Below are 17,943 nucleotides of genomic sequence, written 5' to 3' on the forward strand. Positions count from 1 at the left end.
GGTACTTGACTTTGACCTCGACACCAGTCGCCCGAAACTGACACTTTGGAGCAGTTGTCACATTGGTTTGGAGTAAACAGATTCCACTTCCCCTCAATCAATCTGCTTTCGACGGAGCAGTCTGACCCGGCTTGTGTTTGGCTGCAGCTTAGTTCCATCTTGTCTCTCAGCCTGGAAAGACTAAAGCTGAGGACTTCGCCGGATAAACAATCCTAATAGCTGTTTTCTAACTGAACGGCTATTTCGCCTTATTTTTAAAGTCTGCCAGCGATTACGGAGATCGGTCAGAGCTCATTAGGAGGCGATCAAGCTAACTTTCAGTTCCAGACTAAATGAACCGGCTGCAGGGGGGGGAATTCAAAATCCAAGAAAACCTCTCCAAGCTTACTTTTGGATCTGGGGAGGTGGGGTGTTGAAGTAATCCTGCGGAGTTCCCCAGCTGCACAAACAAAGCTGAGTGGCTAACAAAGGCGTCCAAGAGAGAAGAAGAAGAAGAAAGTAGAGGACTCCTAAAACCACAGCCTCTTCATGTGTACCTGCTCCGAGATGGTCCTGGAGTGAGCGCCGAGAATTTACAGAACTCAGGAAACCACAACGTGACCACCGATTAGACCCGCCGCCGTAGAGCCGTCCGCGTCCAGTTCATAAATCACGCCGCACGACCGAAGCACAGGCTGCAGTGCGCAAGCGTCCTCCTCCGGAGCTGCATGCGAGAAAGGTCGACGCTCGTCTTGGATCTACTTGCCGTGGTCTCCGAGGGACGCATGGACTTCCTGACCGTGCTGAGCGCCAACGTTGCACAAGAGGAGAGGAAAAAAAAAAAGCCCGTCTAAGCTATCAAAAAAATTAAAAAAAAGAAACATCTGCAGCATTATTACCAACTGGCCTCCGATCGGAACGAGGGGGCCGGGTACGAGTTTGAAACGTGACAGAGGAAGAACAGCCCGTAAAAGCATTAGGAAATCCCGGCATGCTGCTACAAGCATCAGCGCCTGGTCATGGGAGGGTCTCATCGTTTGCCCAAGTGCTTCAAGTGGAAAAGGAATGTGACAGGAGGACTTAAGAGCTGATGATTTCTGCCATCTGGGTGAAACGCCTTCCTAGAAGGCAAATATCATCAAGTAAATGTTTAGAAGAGTATCGGAGCAGCACTGGCAGCCACTCGGGAGGAGTTGTTTGGAAAAGGGGAGACGGTGCACGTGTTTTTCTCTACCTTACAGGCAAACGGCCTTCGGTGACCTTCAGTGAAACATTCGCATTCGTGTAAAAAACGGGTGGGAAGCGGAGGACGCCATATTTGGTCCTCCCGTCCGAGACACTCCCGGGCGCTGGGCCGCGAAAGCCGCCGCACGCTGTCAGCTGTGTGTTGTGACTTGCGCTTGGGCAGCTTCGCGAACAGAAGGCGTTTATTTTGCTTCTGCTGCCACACCCAAGGAAAAGTGTTTTTCAGCTGAAGGGGGAGAACCAGCAAGAATTCACTGGAGCATGGATGGCTCCCCGCAGAACTATATTGGTATTGGTGGAGAAAAGTCCAAATGTATGGACACATGCCTCCTGTCATCTGCCATGGCTCCTTATTCTTTAAATGCACAGTATTGTTACTCCCAGGAAAACCCTCCTTGCTGCTTCCTATGAGAAGATCCTTCTCAGGGCTGAGCTGAAACCTGAGCATCCTCCAGGGTCCGACACCACCCACACATCCATCCGTCCCTGCCATCACCCCCCCCCCCCTCCCTGGTGACCCGTTTCGTTTTAAGTCTCGCAAATCCAGTTCCCACCGCTGAATTACCACTCATTTATTTATTCGACCGTGCCCTTTTACCTCTGTTTATTTATTCAACCCATCTATTTGTCCTCATTTCTCATGCAGTCTCCTGGAAGTCCCCCGCTGAGAGGGGTCCGATTACCGCTGAGCTCAGTGAGCTGGGTCAGCAGCACACGCACACCCCTCAGCTCATGATGTTGTTGGCGGCTGGAGATGTGACCTCCCAGGGTTACTTGTGCCCCGGCCCACGGATGGTGTGAGGAAGCCCGGCTGCAGGTCTGGCAAAGTGGGGCTTTTTTCTTCTGGTGCAATGAGCCGTGTGGTCAGTTTGACCCAGCGCAGACGGGCCAGCCGGCCCCGTACTTCAAGCTCTCCAATGCATGCTGGGGGGAACCATCTGAGTCCAACGGGGGGGCCGTGCACCGCCCTGAACAAACCAAGCTGCTCCCTCACAACAGCGGCATCAATGGAGCTGCTGACAGGCCCCTCAGCGCTTGACGGTCCTCGCCTAATGCCGCACAGCGCTCCCTTCCTCTTCGACCCCCTAGTGCTGATGTTATCACAGTGAGGTTTGTTTGCTGCTCTTTAGCTCAACCAGCTTTGCCGCATCCGTGTGCATTTGAGACTTTGGTTTGACGGCCCGTGTCCTCGGCTGGGGCCTGGGGTAAAGCCGCCACCGGTCTCCGACCGCCCCGCTAACGAGGACGGCGACGCGCAGACCCAATCGGAGCATCTCTACAGGACAGGGGATGACGGATGGAGGCTTTTATCTGGGCAATAAACATCAGTTCCTCCTCCTTATCACCTTATCTCGTTGTGATTTGAGGATTGCCCCACAACAGGACGCCCCGTGGCTCGGCTGCTGACACCTACGCATCCCTCTCCGCGGGGTCGACCCGCCGGGGGACACAAGAAAACCACCTGCTGTTCGGCCCCTCCTCACAAAAGGCCTCAACTGCTCCAATACAAAACCTGTCGGTAACGCGGAATATATCGTGACGACAGCGGATTGCGATTGCTCCTCTAATATTTGCTCCTTCTAAGTCTGTGACAACAACGCGCCGCAGTGTGTTTTGTGCTGCCTGCCCTCTTTAGCCCCGCGAGATTAACTCCGGTACATTGGGGATAATGGGGGCTTTTGTCTTATTAATACATCCTTTCAACACAATGCCTTCTTTAGAGTGACGGATGAACAAGCCCCAACAACATCGAAGGGGTCAGAGCTGGGAGGGGGGGTTGGGAGGAGAGTGGAGGGGATGGGGAGGGGGGCACAGCGGGCTGCGCAACGGCTCCAAGGAAATGTGTGTGTGTGTGTGTGTGTGTGTGTGTGTGTGTGTGTGTGTGTGTGTGTGTGGTCGCGCCGAGGTGCACGCAGCTCAACCTCCAACAACAGATACACACACAGCATATGATGCAACCCCCTCCCTCCCACTGCCTCCCCCCCCACACCCATGATCGACAAATGTAAACCTTGTGTTAATATTTAACACCACAGACTGTTACCCATTTAAAACACACGTTGTTCATTGTTGCCAAACTTTCTGCTGTCAGATGTGTTGGTGGTGCCACATTTTGAGACTTGCGTGCGTCATTGGACACTTTTGGTTAGTTATGAAGTAAGAAAAAAAAAAGTCCCCCCCCCACACACACACACACATACACATTCTCCGCGCTTTTCGAGAATCGAAATCGACCCATTTAACGTGAAAGCGCGTGGAGATCACGTCGGGTCCTTTTGTTAGGCGGCTGCAGCACATGCCGACTGTCACACCAACGGCGTTTTTAACTCACCCCATTAGAGATGCAGGAGAGAGCAGCAAAACAAAGAGGAAAAATAAATAAAGACGCTCCGACCAAATAAGTGTCTCCCCAAAAAAACGCCCCCGCGTGTGGTCTTCCTCTCCCCACAAACGCCGCGTCAAAGTCGGCTTGCCTTCCCTCCGCTGCGCGCTCCGAGGGGCGGCGGTGACAATCAAAACTTTGCAGGAGGACTGGACGGCGTGTCTCGTCTAGTCTCTGGTAAATCCATACCGGTCTGTGCGCAACCGCGGAAACCGTCTCCGGGTCGGCCGAGTGAGCGCTGATTCAAAAAAGAAAAAGAAGAAGAAGAAGAAAGAGACGCAGAGAAGACGCTCTGCTTATGGACGCGGCACTTTCTCTTTTGTCCTTATAATCCAGCCGTCCGTCTGATTGTCCTGCCGGCCGCTCTGTGGGAACAACAGCTCCACGGGGACATGAGCGCGCGCACACACAATACGCGCACACACCCACGCGAGAGAGAGAGAGAGAGAGAGAGAGAGAGAGAGAGAGAGAGAGAGAGAGAGAGAGCGCGTGGAAACGTCACACAGCCGCACAGAGCCGCCGGTTTAGACACTTTTCACAAAGAGTGAAGCTGATATTTGGACAGCAATTAATATGGAAAATACTCTTCTTTTTTTGGGTTGAAAACCCCCCCCCTATTTTTGGACCTTCTCCCCAGCACACAAATGAAGTCCAGATGTTCCACCTCTTCACTTCCTCCCTCCTAGCAGATCCCAGCGTGATCCAGAGCCCACACTGTACAACTCATCCTGGCCTTCAGTCCGCTGGGAGCAGCGGCCATGCACAATATCTACAGTGATAAATAAGTAACCGTTCAACCTGCTTCTGTTTAATTTGTTTGTTTCTGATGATTCATCGCTGTGATTTGTTTTTTCCCCATTCATCTCTCCAGTCTGAGTTTAGGTGTAATGAGGGTGAGGTGAAGGTAATTGAGGGCTTGTTACTCATCGGGGGGGGGGGGGGGGGGGGGGGGGGCCCGAGCCTCCAAGAGGGGGTAATAATGTCTCCACGGTCATCATGCGGAAAGCCAAAGTCGTCCATGATGTCATGTGTCTGGGATAGGAAGACCGTGATAAGATGAAAAGATAGCAAAGAGGTTTTCATTGTGGCGATATTGAAGTTTGGTAGCCCTCAGCAGCTGCATAACGCTGCCGGGACTCATTATGGGAGCTGCCCAGCTGCTTTGCTCCGGACACTTCAGGGATTGTGGGTGCATCACCACGGCGACTTCATAACACATAACACAGCTTCATTTGAGTGTGGGTTGGCAAAAATAGTAAAATAGTATAAAATGAGTAAATCCAGGTTGTAAAATGAATAGATGCAGAGAGGTTTGCTTAACCAAAAGAAAATATACACATTTGCATGCCGTTTAGACCTGATGATTAAGTTGAAAAACCTGCTGGTACAACGTGACTGATGGCTCAGCAGGGAAGGTCACTCCTCCTCTGAGAAGAATATGGAATAGATGTGAAACGCCCAAATAAAACGAGATAAAACCAATGTTTCTCAGTCCCAGAAGGGCTTTCCTGCAGAACCTGTATGTCCAGAGAGCTTCATCGGCAGCATGATGGAACTCTACTGGTTTCACTCAGTGACCCTTGCCCAATCAAGCCCAAATACCCATTTGGAAAGTTGCACTTTCTCTTGTGTACGTTGGAAGCTGAAGCTGCTGTATGTGATGTAAAGATGTAGTGGAGCAACATGGCGTCTCCTGCTCTGTGACGATTGTTATCTGAGCTGATGTTTGTTGACAAAGCGTTGCCGGCTGCGCATGCTTGCAGTTCATGTTTGTGCAAGCGTGTCGACGAAGGCCTCGCACCCGCCGTCCGGTTCCCCTTCTGCAAAGTATTATTAATATGACGCACCTTCAGTCCAAAGTTGACAGTTAGAGAGGTTTGAATCTGATCCCTCTTCATCTCATTTCGTTTTCATATTGCACTGTTGCAACACGATTCAAACCATGGCGCAATCGGCCTGGCATTTCTTCAGAAATGCACCGCTCCGGGGGGGGGGGGGAAGATGCAAAAGGGGAAAAAAAAGATTCACAGCTTTACTTTACAATATTTTTTTTCCTCAGTTCAAAGACCAGCGCGCAGGTGTTAATTCGTCAGACTGACGCAGGGCAGTCCTACCTGGCTGAATGACATCAGGGAGAGCCCCTCACTGCTCATCGTAAACACTCTACCAGCAGGCACAGCGGAACAAAGGAAAACGCCAGCAGATGCGTCTCGGTCTGGTCCCCACCTAAAAGTTCCTACGAGTTTGACTCATGTCACGTCTGCTAATGGTTGCACTAATGGTTGTGCAATGCCCTCTCGCTGCACTCATGCGTGCCGCCCCCGCAGCAGCTGGTAGGAGGAAACTACTCTCTGTGAAGAGGAAAGAAGAGGAACTTTGCACTAACTCGTTGGGGATGGGGGCAACTTTAACGGTTTAACGGTCGCCGCTCGCCGTCTGTGTTCTCAGCCCGAGGCGGCGGCAGGTCGGATGAGCAGTGTATGTGTGTGTGTGTGTGTGTGTGTGTGTGTTCGTGGACTCTCACTGTCGGTGGGTTTATGATGGAACACTTTGAAAAGCTGCGTCTCTCACTGAGCTTTTAGGGGAGGGGTCAAGAGAACTGACCTCACTTCCTGTCGGGGCTCCTCACAAGCATTCCATTGTCTGTGAGAATGTGCACAGGCTCTGGGGACTCTGCACATCTGGCAGCTGTTATTAGTAACCTCCTGTACACCCCCCCCCCCCACCTCACAGCCCTTGAGCAAGATTACTTTATGTGCTGGTGCATGTGTCCCCCAAAATGCACCTAAAAATAAACAGTGTGAGAGTGTTGTTTCATGAGTCACTGCTTTGTTTGTCACATCAGCTACCAGGTTGGCCTTTACTACACATTTTCTTAAGTCCTCCACAATAACAAGGACCAATTTTACCAAGCATTTGGAGAAATATGCTGATTCGCATTTCTAGAATCAGTTTAACATATTATATAGAATTAATTTGTTCTGCACAAAAATGAGCAAACACAAAGCTTTTACTTGCATGGTTAAAACTTTGATAGTTGCATGATATTACTGAATTCTTATCGCTTTATTATCAAAAAACCACCTCACTATTGCCAAGTGGTCACTGAGCCTTAAGTGCATTAAAACATACAATGTGTTTTAGAGGTTCTGGTTGGATGGATTTAGGCTACCTGCTATCTTTGTGCAAGGCTAAGCTAATCAGTTATATCGTACCTTTGACACGGTTGCTTAACCGTGGTTTGAACTTACTGGTGGTAAGTAGGACAGGACTGAGATGAAAGTGTGTACCAGGAAGTAGATCAGACCAACAAAGAGAATACTGGATCTCTGTAGACCTTCATGCAAAGAACTCTGCATTACCCAAAAAAGGTCACTCGGTCTTAGAAGAGAGTCAAAATATTCTGCACTCCTACTTTTAGATGCAGGGTTACACTGGGGATGTCATTACGAGTAAACTGTTCTCAGGCCCTACGTTGTGTGTGATTGGGGACTTTCCATGCCTTGTTTATTCTTTTTTTCAACGGCACATAAAGCTCAACCAGAGATATCAATCTGCAATGTGTGAAAGAAGCCACGATGGGCCCAAATACGCCACTGTGTGCCCCTGCTTTTCTAACCAGTCATTTGTTAAGCATATATCCAGACAAGAAATTGTTTTGATTTCAAACAGAAACTACACGTACACGAAAGTGAGTATTAAGGTAACAATCGCTTCCTCTTTCGGAGAACACGGTCTCCGACATCGAGTCGCGATTGAATCCGATCTCTTATCTACACATCTACACTGTACATTGTTGTAGGACTGAAGTAATCCGGTGACGATCCGGCATAGGGGAAGGAAATGTTCACAGTTTGCACATGAGAAGGTATCGTCACCTCTATTCTGTGCGATGTGTGCAGAGTGTGGTGCAAGCTCTTTACGCTCAGCAAGCGCTATTTTCACACCGCGTGTGATCGGCTTCAATATATATATATATATATGGGAGGTGTTAGAAAAAAATGAAAAGATCATGTCTCAGGTGGTATTTTGAACCTATTTAACAATATGTATGTAAAATCTAGTGCGCTTATTTCAGTTAGTGTCAACCTTGTGACATCTGTCCATTGATCAATCTGTAACTGGAAGGAGATGTCCGTTGTCCAAAATTGCACTACCTACTTATTGCGTTCCCTTTCAAGCGCACCAAATGGCCAATCGATCGTTAAGAATTGAATACAAATCCTTCTCGTAAACCGCAAACTGTTATACAATATTCCGTTTTTGTAAAGACCGTCTGGCAGCGTGTACGATTTAGTGAAATCTAGCGCTGCAGCCAACCGAACAACACTCCCGTCCCAAACCGTGGTATCGTGATCTGCTGTTTTGTTGTAACTTCTGATAATGTTTCAACAGGAAACTACACGGCTGCGTATCCGTGGTAACGCCGCGGTGTCTTTGCAGCGGGAGATCTACGGTGGCTTTCCGGTACCGTGAAAAAAAAAATGCTAAAAACCTTCTCTTCAAAACCTCCGTTGGTTTCCCCCCGTGTCTCTCTTGAGTTCCCTGCTCTCCTCTTGTCTTCCGCGTCCCCCGCCTCGCGTCCCTCCTGTCCTGCCGTCGACCTGCACCCAGCCTACCTGCACTCCAACCATCAATCAGTCCGGCTCCCGGCTCCGCACACACCTGTCAGCAGTCTACTCATCGCCTCCACAGTGCGTCAGCTGTGGCTTTGTTCCCCCCCCCACCGACCACATCGTTGTCTCAGTCGCTGGCCTGTTTTTTCCAGCGGGGGCCGTCTTCCCTCAGCAGCCCAATGCCATGGAAGGCCGTGAAGAAGTCACGACCTCATTTCGTGGAAGAAGTGCAAATCCAATGCGTCATATGTGAGCGAGTAACATGTGATGTAGTGTTCATTGAAGTATGTCGAGACCATGTTGTGGTTGTGAGCTCGCGGTTTTGTTGCCTGAACCTAACGTTCGATTCGTTGCTCAAACCTAACTGGTTATTTTAAGCCCACGAGTGATTTTGTGACCTTAACTTCACTTAGCTTTCGGTAAAGTGTCCCCAAAGAAGAGTCATTCCAAGTGACGAATAAATAACAATCAAAAAAGCCATGAAATTCATGAAATGGGTCATAAATAGGACATGCGGCGTGTAGCCATACAACAGGTGAAACGGCTTCACACACACAACCCGCCATGTGCTGTCTGATTTTTTTTTAATTTGTGTGATCCAGGACGCTGCGCGTGCAGGTTTCTGACCCAGATCGAGCAGTCGTGGCCGCCGAGGTTTTGGTTTTCCGCTCTGGAAGGCGACCGGCGCGAGTGCCGCCCGGAGTCAGCGCGGCTTATCTCTCCCCGCACTCCAAACAGGGGGCTTAAGTGGTGGCTGGGGCTGGATGTCTCCGCTGTTCACAGGTTTAGGAGGAATCCGTCCACCCTGCATTCACTCCCCACCCCTCACCCCCCCCTCCCAGAGCTGTGCAGTGTTATCTTACGCCGTTATCTCCGCAGCATCTAGCGGCTTCCTTTTTGTTTTGTGTTGTCTTTACACACAAGAGCTGGACTTCTCGCTGTTTAGGGACAAATCCTGAATAAGGCTCCACATTCAGGTCACTTCATCTGCTCACACACACACGCGGGCCTCACCACGGGAGAGACATTCGGTGTATTTGCGATTTTACCATCTGTTGTAAACGTGTTGTCGTGTTTCGGCGCTTGTTTTTTCACCGCTCCACCCCTCTACTGTGGCGTCTCACAGGAGTATAGAGTTACCTTATTTTTAAAGACCTGAAGACTGTTCCCATGGTCCACTTGGTTACCGTGCCCGGGTCTTAGTGTTGGGTGTCCGCTGCGTTCACTGTCTTCCGAGTAGACGGGTGTGATTGGACGGTGGAGCGAGGGGGGGGGGGCCCACACGGTCATGACTTCTGTGGCTTCCTGCAGATTAGTGCAGTGTTTATAGAGCCTAGCTGAAGTATCCCCACCAAAACCCGTTCAAATCCACACACATCCATTATCGTCTCTTTGTAGTCCTCTTTTGAGCAGTTACAGAACAAGTGGTGCAACCCCCCCCCCCCCCCCCCGTCGGCTCTGTGGCCAAACAGTCATTTGGTGGTTGTGGAGGTGTCTTTTTCTGGAGCAGGGCCAAAGATGGGATCTCTGTCATTTAATCTTCACAGGCACCATATGGCAGCCATCAGAGGCTCCTCAACCCAAGAAGAAACCCAACCCTGACATCTCTTGCTAATTCATTGACCAGAAAGTTCATAAGGTTAGTCGTAGGTTTGCACACACACCTGTATTTGTGCGCGCGTGTGTGTGTGTGCGTGTTGTACACACTCAAGACTGCAAGACCACAGGAACCAAAATGAAACTCGTTAGCAACAATCCGTCATGTTTTCTCACTTTACTTTGAAGCAGAAGCGGTCTTGAGACGTGTTTGCCCTTCTGTCACATCTGTAATAGCTATATAACATCTGCTCTCGCCCTGTGACCTTAGTGCGGCTGAGCTGCAGAATGTGCTACGTGCCTGTTGAGGTAAGAGAGCGACCGCTGAGCGCCGAAATAAAAGGAGTTGACTGAGCAGCGCGCCAAAGGAGGTAAAAAAAGGAAATAAGAGAGACGCATGAGTGCAGCAGAGCACGGAGGGAAGTTGGTCAATAGAGGGTAAAATAAGCTTTCAGTCACCAGGTCAACCGTGCACCTATTGGAATCTTGCCCGGTGCGTGTTGTTCGGCAGAGACGGGGGCGTGTGTGGTAGGGGGGGGGCAGATCTTTTTGTAGTTTTGCTTGAGGCGGAACGTCTTGTATTTGTTTGTAAAAGTGTGCCCACAAAAGAGCGTTTGTACTAACACATGTGTCAAAAGGTGCACGTTTCTCTCCTCCAGCACAACTTATCTCGTGTTTCCCAGAGGGAAGCTGGCACTTGTCTGCCCCGGGGGTCAAAGCTGGGGGGGGGGGTCATCAGATAAGAAGGATCAGGGTTAGGGCCATTACTTTAATCCAGCCTCTCCCATGACTCATGACTCGCTCTCCTCCACATGTCCTCGGTTAAAGTTGACTGTTCACAGAACAAGGTATGGCGTCGAAGTGGTAAAATGAAATAGTAAAAATGAGAAGACAAAGGGTGTGAGGGGACGTGGCAGGAGGGCAGCAGGGGTCTAAATCTAACACTGTCCTGGTGCAGCCTGAAGCACTTCAGTCTGTTAAAGCCGAACACACACACACACACACACACACACACACACACACACACACACACACACACACACACACACACACACACACACACAGTGTTACCCAGACACCTGGCCTGGATGAGACCCAGACACTCACATGGACATGGACTGCGAGACAAAAGTGTCTTCATTTAGCATGGAAATTAAAACTATTTAGAAGTCTTTCCCTTTCTCCCAAAATGAGATAATATGTTATCGTGTCACCTTTAAACCGGAGACAAACACGCCCAGGTTTGTTGACTGCCCACTGTTGCCTCCCATGTGGTCAAGCTGCACAGACGCTTTGATCAACGCGGCGCTCACATTCTTCCCATCATCCTCTCGCTTCCCTCCCCGGTGTTTATTATTGGCTGCAGCTGGAACACCTCCAGACACCTCCAACCACTGCGGCGAGGTCGCACTGACAAAACCCGGCTCCACAGAGCAGAAGCAGCCCACCTCTTTTTGACTGCAACTCAAGTCAGGCCACGGATGAATGTCTCTGTGCAGCTTCAAATGAAATGTGTCAGGACGTCCCTGATCACTGCAGACACATCACATGCACCATTCCTTCTCTGCTGAGTTGCATTTCAACACGTTCTGTTGCCTGTGACCTCTGACCCCTGATGATGACAATTAGACAGTGACAAGTCTGCATTGTGAACCATGTATGCTCAATTTATTTATCTTTTATTCATAAACATGCACGAATACAAGGTTATCTGTGTATAAAATGACTTTCTGACTGATTTTGAATTAGCAAATAAAAGAGAGAGAACTAACCTCTTAAGTAAGTACAGTAATACAAAATCAAATGTGTTTGATAGAGAAGAGCTTTTGTCACTTTATCTGAGTCATCTCACATCTCTTTTTAAATGAAAAAGTAGTGATGCATACAATCATGGTTGGAACACTGCAGTAAAGCTTAAAGAGTGAAAATTTTAATTTACAAATGCAATTTAATCCAAAGGAATATTTGGCCTTTTTGGCGTCACTTTCCTGTTGAAATGGAAAATCTCTTCTTGCCGTGCTTTTAAAGTCACAAAGAACTAAATTCAAGTTCCCAATGCTTTAGGGGAGGCGGATCAGGCCAAACACTAGAGAAGGAGAACAAAATCCTGGTAATATTGATACAGCTGTACTCAAATTGCATAATGACCTCGCTGGCCACATCCAATCACCTTCAAAATGACTTATCACCCACGGCCAAATCTGTTAGAATGGCTTAAGGAAAGTAACCGGGCACAACGAAGGAAGGAATCAAACTGCAAGTCAATCCTTTCGTGCACACTAAAATCCATCGCAGCCCCACATAAACAACCCTTTAAAAGATAATTAACTGCAGCTCCAGATTCCACAGACTTGCTCAAGTGCTGGCGTCTGATGCCACATGTAGAATCCCCCCGTCGCTAGATGATCACCGCGCTTGCTAACGACACCCAGCCGTCACTTTTTCCGTGACTCCATTTAGATCTCTCCCCGAATGACATTTTAAGGATCGGCCCTGGACGCGCACGTGCACGCGTGGCGTTTTCACACATGACGGCGACTGTCAGCTCGGGGCGGCTGTGTGCTCGTCGATTAGTGAGTCATGCCGCTCGAGTCAAAGTCTGCCCGGTTGAGCAGGGAGGCTGCCGCGTGACTCTCTCATCCGGCTGCAGGTTTCATCAGGCTGGCGTCCGCTGTGAAGAGCACATAAAGAGCCGTTCCTTCGGGCAGGTTGCGGGTGGATGGTGGGAAGTACGCAGTCGGAGGTGTGCGTGTGTACGTGGCCGCGAACGTCATGCGCTGAGATCTAAAATCCAGCGGTTGGCAACTTTGCGGCCCACAGAGAATGCGCCATAAAACTGCAGAGCATCTGTGCTGTGTAACAAAAAGGAAATGTGGCTTTAATCGACAGCTCACCCGAATTCTAAAATAACCGCCAGTAATGTCCCAAAGCACGTTGAATTATTACCGACGTTGTTTTACAGACAAACGTTTATTCTCTAAATTAGTAGCCACACAGGATCAGTCTCTGTCATATTTCTGGGACACTAATTCAGATAAATTCGGCTTTCAATTATTTATAGCCCTTTTGAAATGCTACAGTTAGTTTTCATTTATGGGGATTCTTCACTGACTCCAATAAAGCTGCAAGAGAGCAGGAGAGCTCTCAGCGCCAAATGTTGGACTTTCATTGCTTTTGTCAAAACGGCCTATTGAGCTGAACACGAGTCACCTCATGATTTGTTTCGCTGACCTCAACGAGTTCCAACAACAGGGTTAAATCGTAGCTCTCCAAACACGGGGAAACAGCCCTTTAACCTCTCGGGACCTCTGGCTTTGAGTCAAAGCTGCCGAAGGAAAAGACTGAATGTCCATTAGCTCTCCGGCTCGGCCTTCCCCTCGCAGATGAATTGATTTAACGGCCTCTGTGAAATATTGCTCTTATCCTGGCCTCGGACTGCTCTTGCCCCCCTAACCCCTTCCCCAGCCAACCCACCCCTCCCCCTCAGAACGGTCCAGAATTCCAAGAAAAGATGCAGCGAAGTTCTGGCTTCTATAAATCACAGCTCCACTCCCCAGCCCAGCGGAGCACGCAGGGAGAAACATCATCCCCTTCCCCCCCAGCCCTCCCCTTCAGCTCCAAACCTCCTCCGGCCGTTAAAATGCTGCGTGGAGTACAGACGAGAACTTCCTCACCGTTTAACCACAACATCAACGGGGCTCTGTTTCACTTTTGACTCACTCACTGTGCGCTCAGATCTTTACGACCTGGTCTGTCGCACCGCGTTGGCGTCAGAGTCGTGCTGCTTCAATCGGTCCCCCTGCTTTATTTACCTGTTAGTGTTTCTGCATGTGGTCCCGGTGGTCGTTAGGCTCTTTACGGCCCGCAATCCACAACGGTGCCACCTCAAGCCTGTCTGACTGACTTCTATCTCTCAACTGTGTTTTTATAGCGAGCACACAACAAAAAGTCCCTGCAGGGGGCGGAGGAAAGGGGAGGCGGGGGGGGGGGGGGGGGGGTTGCTTGTGATGCAGAAATCACAGAAATAACTGACAAATGTTCCATGACTCCGCACGCTGCAATGGAAAATAATGTGTTGCACCAGTATTGTTTTATCAGTGGAAAAGCTTTTTTTATTGATTGGCCCCTGTGTGCTTTTGAGGGTTAGCGTGTGACTGCTGAAGCCCAACCCGTGTTAGCGATGGACCTGTCTCTGCATGCCCATCAGGCTGATTAATACGCAGGGTTAGGTACACGGCATATGCATCACAAATGGCTACGCCTCTCGGCACGGCTCTCACGGATAGCACGTAAACAACGTGCATCAAATGTAAACAGCTTAGGAGACACGTTTGTTCCAGATGCATGGTTGGCGAGGAGGGGTCGCAGAAAGGGGACGCGGGAGAGAGAGAAGCGCTGCAGCCGATACCCCCTCTACGGCGGTCCGGCTGGGAGGAGCAACATCAGGCCGCTCTCCTCCGGGACGCTCTGCTTGTGCAAACAAACCGACGCGGGGCCTCTGGTCTAATGGGAACCAGACCTGCTCAAGGACCGAATCCCCTCCGCCTCCCCTTCGCCTCCCCTTCTACTCCCCTTCCCTCTGCACGACCAACGCACCGCTGACACACACTCCAGCTGAAGGACGCACTTCAATTATCCCAAACAGACCTGAAAATCTTCCGCAGTTTTCCCACAGAGCAGCGGTTCATGACGTTCCTACATGAGCGCTGACCTTCTTGACCCCGGAGCGGTCAGACTCCAGTGACCGGCACCCATCTGCACGGCCACACTTTCTTTCACTTTCACATGCTTTCTCCATCACTCCTCCTCCATCCCGCTCTCGCACATTTGCACACAAAGCTTCCCATTGACTCAAGTCGATACCGGGCTGCTCCGGCAAAGCGGTGCCTTCTCCGTCCCCACGACATTACGTAAATATGCATGAAAATGTTCTGTGTAATGCAGTTTTTTATCGAGCAAAGGTTAATCTTGTATTTCTATCATTAAATACACATTTTTGTTGTGTTCCTAATGCATTTAAGTGGCATCATAACGCTGTTAGCTCTGTTAGCATCGCGGCTAGCTCAGACGACGCCATGAGAGAGGGATATTGATGTCGACAGAGGAAATAGTGCATTACACATTTTGACCAGCTAAATGTGTGTTATTAATTACAGAGGGTGTAAAGAATACATTTAAATTTGAGACGTTACAACATGCAAATAAGACCAATTCATCTGATGGGCCGTATTTCTCATGTTTTGACCCAGTTTCATGTGACAGCAAGTTACATTTCCATTACAGCATAATTAGATCTGCAGCAAATGGGAAAAAACCTTCCTTAATCTGTGCTGCAGGACTGGAGGCACCATGGTGAGCAGCCCATCCCTGATACAAAATCTGAATGTTCTCATTGTGAGGGAGCAGAGTTTATCAGTGAATGTCCTCCCAGTCCCTCTCTCTGAATGTTCTGTTCACCAAAAGTATGAATATTGGCCCCGAGTCAAACGAAGGGGAGAAAAAGCCTCTTAAAACGCATAGAGCCTCCACGTTGACTGCACGTCTGCTGCAGAGAGGACTGATTGGGATCCGCCGTGGTGACAGTTAGCCCCACATGGCATGCGGGCCTTTAATTTGCATCACTTTATCACCCTACTTTTTCCCAAGCAAAACACGTCTGAGATAAAAAAAAAAATCCTGTTGCTTTTTCTGCCATAAAACCTTGCTGTTTAGACACGCACCAGTCGTGTTTTCAAGGCCAAAAAAAGGCCCAACTATTCGCGCCTCTCGCAGTCTTAGACGGACTCACTGAAGCCGAGTGGGTGGAAGTGCGGCAGACTTATCGAGGAGAATGCGGTATGTCTGAAACCACTCACAAACACTGAGTGTGATTGTTCAGCCCTGCCTCCCTCCCACACATCTGTGCACAAACCCGTCAATGTTCGCGTTGACGGGCATATGTGATCATTTTACATTAACCCACCCCCCCCCCCCCCCCCCACGCACACTCACAGACACGCTATATGAGTTATCTGACTGGTCTTGTCTGCTCCTCTTCCCTGTATCTCTCTCAGCCGTGAGCTTTTTCGCGTGTCTTTGTGTGCATGCCGGGAGCGGCCCGAACCCAGATGCAACCCTCTGGAAGTGAAGTGTTTATCTGCAGAGTCAGCTCAAACTGAGACCTGTCGGCAACAAACGTGTTGCAACTCACTCGCTGCTGGCTCGCTGCAGGAGCGTGGGAGTGCCGGGCGCGTTTGAGATGTGAAAGAAGCGTGTTTACAACTTTGACTGCTGGGTCATGTGACTAATATATACACTGTATACACTGTACATATATATAAAATCTGCTGTTGCTTTTGGGAGCGTTGCATTGTCTGCTACAGCTCCAGGATACATTCAATAGCTCCTGAATCGATCCTGCTGCAAACATGTACTCACGCTCTACTGTCCTGATGGATGACGCGGGTCAATGGCGTGAAGCACAAACACCCTCAAACAGCCAGCGAGTTACCAAGAACTTTGACAAACAAAGCCGTCTTTATTGTCTATTAATGTTCATTTTTTCCCCACACAAAGGCTCCTTCTTCCTCTGAGCTCCTTTCTTTTCTCCCCTGGTCCGACCTCTTCCTCCACATTGTTTCCAGTGCCACGTTGCAGCTGCAGACACCTGGCCCCCGCTATGCTTTTCCCACCGAGATCGCTCCGCTTCCAGAACGAGCTCAGGCCAGCAAAAGCCGACGGTCACGTGATCACAATGATGACGTGACACCGTCTGATAGTGAGAAACCGGCAGGACTCGAACTCCACACCCCCGACTCGCTCCCCCCCCACACCACCCCCCCCCCTCCGCTGAATGAAATAAGCAGAGATGTGTGGGATTACTCTCTCCGGAGGAACTTGAACCCTCTGACTTCCTGCCCGCTGATGAGGTCACTGGTCTCGGCGGGAGTGTCCGTGAAATGCCGGCTCAGGAACAGGGAGTTGTGGGACATGGAGCCGGGATGGAGGGGTGGATGGCAGGTTGACGTGGGGGGTGGAAGGAGGAGGAGGAGGAGGAGGAGGAGGAGGAGGAGAAAGGACGTCCATGACGGCCTCTTGTGAGCCCCGGGGCCATTTGCAGAGCATGTGTTCATGTCATGGAGAGGACTTTCCTTTAAAACAACAACAGAAAATGGACAAAAAAGGTGGGGGTGTAGAAGAGCCAGGAAAATCTGAGAATGTTCCCGTTTGGCAAAACTCTCTGTTTTTCATTAATCACATTTGAGGCGATGCAAAGAGTGGAAATTTGGCTTCATGTATTAATCTGCGGGGGTCTGTTTGGGATCAGGGGCCTCGTTACAGACTGAAGTCGTACCTTTTCTCAGTTCGGGACAACATGCAGGGAGAAATATTTCCCAACTAACCAGAGGTGGAGACAAATTTCTTGCAGGTGTGATCGGGGTCGAAATAAAGCCACGTAACGGAAAAAAAGACGTGCAGGACTTCACGTTGGGGTTTTCCCCGCCGTGGAGCTGAAGATGTGAGCGGCAGTGAGGACATTTTGAGGCCTCGCCTCGAGGCTGGCCTCGTTTATGACCGACCAAAATGGTACCGTCAATAAACCGGATGATTGCCTATTGAGCGTTCGGAACAGCCGGCCTGTCACGACAAAGCACTGCTCAAAAGGGGAGGAGCTTAAGGCTGCTCCCTGTCAGCTGGCCGGCCAGCTCGCCGGCTCCCGGGTGATGTCACGGCTTGCCCCTCGGCCCCAGCGAAGGTCAGGGTTGCTGTTTGCGGTGAGGCTTGACGAGGGGGAGCACCTGGCGCGCGGCGTCCCCGAGGCAGCGGCCCTATAGGTGAGGGGTTCAGGGGAAGGAAGGGAGGAGCAGGATGGCGATCGCACGCACAAAGCCATCTTGTTTTAAGGGCCGGGGCTCAGATGGAGCCGCTCTGTTGCCAAGGGTCCAGAGCTCTGCATCCTGCCCGCCGAGTGAAAGACCCAGTCTTCAAACAAGTTTCACAAACAAAGAGCCACACAAGCCCCCATACACCACCCGACCACTACACCCGCAGGCGTTTCACTATCTGCCTTCATCTCTGCTGGGACTTCCCGATGCAACCCTCGTTCAACTAGTACGCATTACTCAAGAGGTCACGGTTTTCAAG

General features: G+C 50.1%; 1 protein-coding gene and 2 long non-coding RNA genes across 6 annotated transcripts in view; 1 reads left to right on the forward strand and 2 right to left on the reverse strand.

The window, feature by feature from the left end:
* The window catches only part of s1pr2 (sphingosine-1-phosphate receptor 2), a 15,768-nt gene extending 9,875 nt beyond the window's left edge, over window positions 1-5,893 (reverse strand). Inside the window, exon 1 of one of the 4 annotated variants that reach the window (XM_040190423.2) lies at window positions 5,722-5,893. The gene's annotated coding sequence lies outside the window, so the exon portion shown is untranslated. Of the gene's footprint in view, window positions 1-536; window positions 1,001-3,556; window positions 4,154-5,454; window positions 5,593-5,721 lie in introns of those variants that run through there. The other 3 variants (XM_040190422.2, XM_040190421.2, XM_040190424.2) reach the window with 3 other exon arrangements.
* Window positions 4,252-5,816, forward strand: LOC144384555 (uncharacterized). Its single transcript, XR_013451345.1, has 2 exons — window positions 4,252-4,392; window positions 5,667-5,816. It is a non-coding gene; the product is annotated as an uncharacterized LOC144384555 (long non-coding RNA).
* Window positions 5,894-11,482: 5,589 nt separating the features above from the next.
* On the reverse strand, window positions 11,483-13,725 carry LOC144384556 (uncharacterized). The gene is made up of 2 exons (XR_013451346.1): window positions 13,632-13,725; window positions 11,483-12,671 (listed from the first exon to the last, which is right to left on the reverse strand). It is a non-coding gene; the product is annotated as an uncharacterized LOC144384556 (long non-coding RNA).
* Between the last annotated feature and the right edge of the window lie 4,218 nt (window positions 13,726-17,943).

The sequence above is a fragment of the Gasterosteus aculeatus genome, chromosome 11 (assembly GCF_964276395.1).
Source record: "Gasterosteus aculeatus chromosome 11, fGasAcu3.hap1.1, whole genome shotgun sequence".
In the NCBI taxonomy this organism is placed as follows: Eukaryota; Metazoa; Chordata; class Actinopteri; order Perciformes; family Gasterosteidae; genus Gasterosteus; species Gasterosteus aculeatus.